Consider the following 6,082-nt stretch of genomic DNA (forward strand, 5'->3'; position numbering starts at 1 on the left):
CAATTATATGCTATTAGTACATTTGCTCTTTATTCCTGTGGCATATTAATTACATGTCTGGTATTCTGATAATTAACACAATTACACTCTTTATTTTCCCCTTTCATAGCCAATATTCTTGCATTTTATTCTGAAAAGTAATTTTCTGTAGGTAAAAGGAGCCAAATCATCACATATTAATAAAATCAAGCAACGGGTTTTCTTATACAGAGAAGTTCCAGCAGTGTTCTTCAGCAAAAAGAAAAGCAGATGCCTCTTGTTGGGCTGTAGCCTATCTCAGAGATTCCAAAATGAACCAAATTACTATCCTCTAGTTGTGTATCCAGCATGACAATCAGCCTGAAGCAGCAGGGCCATAAGAACTGTACTGGCACTGCCACACACAGCTCTTCCAATGCCATCACACGTTCAAAGCCTCCCTGGTACCAAAACCTCTGATCTCCCACTGTCATCTGTGAAACTCAATGCCATTTATCAAAAACAAAAGTGATAGAGGGTCAACCAAGATGATTTACAACTGCACAGGTCATCCACAAGCCAACACTTGGCAGATATTGCAAAGGAATATTAAGGAACAAAACAAAACAAGCACTCTTAGTGCTGTAAAACATCGAGGTGGGTAGATTTTAATTAATTAAGTCCATACAGGCACCTCTAAGATTTGGGGTTTTATCTTCAGGACAAATTATTGTTCCTCTAAAAACAAGTTACTGTTTCTCTGTGGTTTTCTCTAAAAGCAGATCTTGAACCTCCAGTCAGTCTCATCTGCTATGGCTAAAAAAGCCCAACAATGGAAAGAAAGATTGCAGCAGTTTCCTTCTCTGTTTTTTTGGAAAGGAGGAAAAGAAGGAGCATCATTCTGCAACAGTAGAATACTTGGTGGAAGGTTCCTCAGCAGCCTGTCCTCCCAGTCCCGTGTCCAGGTGTCCAGCAGCTCTGGCTGCAGTACAGCTCGTGTGTAGTAAGTGGGGTGTCACCCAAAGAATCGCTGTGCCTGCTCCTTCCCACAGACAGCAGCAGGCACTCCTCACTTCCTGCTCTCTGGTACATGCTTCACCACATTTTACCAATAAGGAAACCCGAGGCTGCAGCCACAATCCCAAGAACAAGTCCCTCTGCACAAACCCCATGATGTTGGTTGGTATCACTGAATCAGTTTCCAGGATCTGCACTGTGGATAATTTTCCCAGAGCCCCCTGAGGCAATGTTTTACCTACATAACCTACCTCTTAGTTTTTAAAAGTCCCTTTTGAAAGTATCTGGCCAGGAGGAAAACCCAGTTTTGGTTTTCTTTTTTTCCTCTCTTTGCCCCCCTGCTCTTTGTCTAAAATGCCAGTGCTCCCAGCTTCTTCCTGGCAGTGCCCTGGCTATTTAAGTTACAGTCTCCTCAGACACGAGTGCAGCTAAATCCTTTGTCATCTCCCATATTTATTTCTGTTCTGACAGATACCAGTGCTGACCCTTCCTGCAGTAAGCCACCGCCCTCCTGGCTGCTCTCTAATTGCAGCTTTGCTAATCATGTTTTGATCGGCAGTGTGATCGCTGCTGCGCACGCCAGAGCGGCCCCGAGAGCGGGCAAGGGCACGCAAAGCCGGCCCGCGCTGCTCGGACAGAGAGCGGGGATCAGGCACCAGCCAGCCCGACCAGCCAGCCCCACGGCCTCCCTGTGGGAGCCCCTGGCACACAGCCTCCCTCCGGGACACATCTGGCTGCCCTCGGCACAGCTGGCTGCTCTCAGATGGGTGAACGCTGGCAGCGAGCCGTCCCGGGTGGGAGGTTGTGTTGAAGCAGTGGGACACGGTTCTGGGAACGTACAGAAAGTGCTGTCGCTATCACTGCCTCAGCCACTGACCCACCACCAGCAGGAAAACAGCAGAATTCCATTCTGTGGCTTTTGAACAGATCTCATGAACACATTAATCCTTAAAAGGGAGACAGCAAAGAGCTGTTTGGTCTTAACAAAGCAGGAAACAAACATCCACTGAGTTAAGGCTCACATACCAGGCAGAACAAACCTCGGTACTCAGCAGGTCCCTCCCCAACCAATCTAATATATGCAAATGAATCAGAGGGATTTAGAATAATTACCCCATCCCAGTGTGCTGCTTTAATGTGTCCATTAGATTGTTAACTCCATGGCTTCCTCTGCTCTGTGAGGGAAGATAAAACATTTCCAGTGATTCACCTTTTGCAAAATTATATGCCCACCTCTTTCATGGGATCTACTTCTGCTGGACCCCACAGGATCTCAAGGACCATCCCACTACTCACACAAACATTCATGAATTTCCACTTCACCTGGACCTTATAACATTGCAGGCTTTCTCTTATTTTCAGTCTGGACAAAGAGCCTCCGAAATGAGACTTTTTACTTTTTCTCCTTCTGCTCTATCCACTGCTGTCTGTCAGAAGTGGATCAGCTGAAGAAGTGGAATGACACACTGTCTTCTGCAAAAGGAAGCAGGGGGAGCTTTAAATCCCATGTTGTGTTAAATGACTGAAGTACAGAGCTTTGTAGTGCATGCTAACAGCACACACTGCTCCCTGTTTACTGCTGCTTCAATGAGACATTGTCCATTGAGTGGAAGTAAAAAGCTTATGAGATGAGACAGGCATATCATCCTGTCTGAAGCCCAGCTTACACAGGCAGCTTCGTGCGGCGTGAGGAAGAGCCTCTGGAAATGACAGGCGTCTCTGGAACATTAAAATACAACCCAGCATAGGTCAAGTATTTATTGACCTGATCTAAAACCCAGTCTGAGTGCCCAGGTTTCACTGGATTGAATGAGGGGTATATGATGACAGCTGAAACTCGAGAGGTTCTGCAGTGACTGAGGAGCCTCAAACTGAGCAAGACGCAGAGGGGCGAGTCTGTCTGCAGCAGAGTAAACAGGATAAACCTCTTCCATTTGTTATAGCCATGATTTATGTACAAGATTATCATATGCCATTCTACGGTCCTAATCCTAGACCTTGAAGTAGCAGCAGAGATTAGAGCCTCTGACTATTTTCTAAAGCAATGTCACTAGTAACCAGTGACACATCTCAGACAGAAAAGATACGAAAAAACAAAAGGGAAAAACACCCTAAATGTCTGTAGAATATACTTTTTTTTTCCTCCACTGAAAGGCACACAAAGCCACATATCACACAGTAGATATGCACAAGAGAATTCAGCACTAGAACATCTTAGTACCCTTTTCCCTCAAGCATCTCTGCTCCCTTTGCTTCCCAGCTCTCATTCTGCCTAACAGCTCCTTAATCACAGTATCTGTCGCACACATAAAATATTATTTAACCTCCAGCACAGAGGAAAATACATTTATAACCCACTGGGTTTTCCCCTTTAATCTCTCTCTTTCTTCCCTTACTGCTTCCCCTCTCTTTTTAGTAGCTCTGAGCAAGAATGGTGCTAATAACCTTCACAAAGACTTATTCAGGTCCAGACAGAAACCAACTCTGCACTCTTGTCAAGACAGGAGACTAAAAAAACAACACACACAACCTCTTCTTTCTACCCAGGTGACAGAACACACTCAAACACATCACAAAAGCAGTGTGGCCGCTCTTGCAAAGATGTCAGTAAGTGTCATTTTAGAATTACAGAACCAATTTAATTGTGACTGAGGCTCAACTCAGCCACAACCCAATCTAGAAGATAGAACGTTATGATCCCTCAGTGATATTTAATAGTACTTGTGTATCAAAAGTATTTTTGAGTCTTTGCTCTGCAGCAGCTTGACACAGCTGAATTTAATGTTCCTTCTGTCAGGGCAGAATTTGAGGTGTTGACTTTCAGCTTTAAGCATGACCAGGTCCAGGATCTGACTATTCCAAAGATCTCGTTCTCTGTGATCCATCTCACCAGTACTTAAGTCAAGGTGCTGTTCCTGAAAAATTCTCTATTTAAACCCCCAAGGACCTTCTCTGCAGAAGGATATGAGCTGGCAATCTTTGTATATGCAGTGGTACCAGGCTAGTCTATTACTTGCTAGAGCAGGTACACTCTGAGCTCTGCTGGTTTTGGTCTCTGCAAAACCCTCGTTGTTACTGGGATGTAGTTTATCTAAACACTTCTCAATTATCCAAGTCTCCCCTCCTCCTTTTGACAATGGCACTGAAAGTGAAAAGATTTAATTTAATTCCGTGCACTGCTCCAATCCTCTGGCATCTAGACTTGGCTACATTTAGAGAGCAGAAAAAAAAAATCAGGTAAAAATGATGATGTAGCTACAACAGCCAGGCTAAGTCCACACGTCCCATATATTTTCAGAAACCTGTGACCTCCAAGGTCAAGGTCAGACTAAAACAAAGGCACTGCTGTACACCCATATGGTGTGAGAGCAGTTAAGCATGTACAGAACCAGCACAAGGCACAGCTCCTTTTAGAGGGAGACTCTGAAGTGCTGCTGGCAAGGCAAGGCAAAAGCTTAAGATTCTGTCTAGCTTAATTATCATCTTTCTGCAGGCTCAAAGAAGCTTATGAGAACACAACAGCGCGGCAGAATTCTCCTCTGTGCTTCCACCTACAGAAACTCATCCCTTCCTGACCTGCCCCGGCTTCCCTCCCCACACACCCCAGAGATTCTGCAGAATCAAGCCATTAAAAAATCCACCACCGAGACCACGCTGTGAGCTGCTCTCCTGGCAGGAGGCAGGGCCTGCATTGCTGTGCTCAGGCAGCACCACTGCAGGCATGGCAGCAGCACAGCCCAGGCCCTGGCTGCACACAGGAGCAGGGCACACACAGCAGGGCTGCTCCAGGCACAGGACAAAGGGCTGGAGGCAAATGCTCAGCTGCCACTGTCCATTCCAATCACAGTCAAGGCCACTGACACTGTGCCCTCCGATTAGGCGGTCACAGGCAAAGCTGCACAGGGATTACAGAGCCCAGTCAGCAGCAGCACAAGCTCCTGTGTCCCTCCTTGATCGAGGAACTCCCTGCACTCCATTTCATGGGACAGACAGGATCCTCTCCTGCCCCTGTGGGGATTGCTGCACTTGTAACTGCATCAGCAGAGAGCAGCAGGAACTGTAGCTGGTGAAAAACTGAAGTACAGAGGCGTCAGTCCACATCTGGGTTGGAGTCACTATTACAATTGTAAAACAAGGCTGAAAGTATATTTTCTGAGTTTCACATGCCTCTGGCCACAGAGCACCATTTAGTACCAAGGAGAGTCAACCTGGAAAATGTCAAGGCAGCAAAAAGCTCTGTGCATAGAACCATTTCATGCTGATACATGAGGCAGCTTGTGAGCAGGCCAGGTTATAAAGCTCCAATTTTTTTTTCTCTTTTTCAAAATAAACAATCCCCAAACTGAAGTTCTTCGGGCTACAAAGGAAACCAGCCAGGTTGTTTACAACATACAGCAGGAATCCTGCTTAGGGCAAATCAGCTGCAGAGCAAATGAAAGCAGAGCTCAGGAGGCAGCAGATGATTTCTGTCTTTGCATGGGAACCTACCTCAGTCTGGCAGGGAACAGATCCACGCTCCTACCTTGGTAAGCAACAACAATGGTGCTCCCTGTTATACAGCACTTTGATATTTGTAAAACTCTAACTGTTCTGCAGCTTTAATGGTGCTTCCTAAACGCCCTTTTTTAGCCTCCAAGCTTTGGAACACTTTGTTTCTGATGGTAACAGTGAGGAAAAGATGCTACTCACTAGGGACTTCCTTTTGTGCAGACTGAATAGACCTCAAGATTCCTTAAACTTCCAGAAACTGTTCTTCCTGCACTCTTGGTTTCTGCTGGTCCCAGTGCCCCGCAGCCCTTTTTGCTGTCAGCTCTGCCACAGTTCTTGAGGAGGCAAGAGACCAAAAAGAAAGCTGAAGGACTGATCTTAAACGACTCCAAATCATATATTCCTCTCCCTGCCAAGGCACTCAGTGTATTTCATAAATAATTTCTAACCTATTTTATACATTTAATTCAAAGCTTTTAACTTCTAGCCTTTATTTTTCCCTTTTGCAGTGCAGAACACTGGTAACCTCAGACATGGCACTGTTCTATTCTTGTAAGGGATTCTCAACAGCCATAGAATTTATCCCACATATGATCCCAATGTCTCATTTAGACAATCT

This window comes from Vidua chalybeata, chromosome 22 (genome assembly GCF_026979565.1).
Source record: "Vidua chalybeata isolate OUT-0048 chromosome 22, bVidCha1 merged haplotype, whole genome shotgun sequence".
Taxonomy (NCBI): domain Eukaryota; kingdom Metazoa; phylum Chordata; class Aves; order Passeriformes; family Viduidae; genus Vidua; species Vidua chalybeata.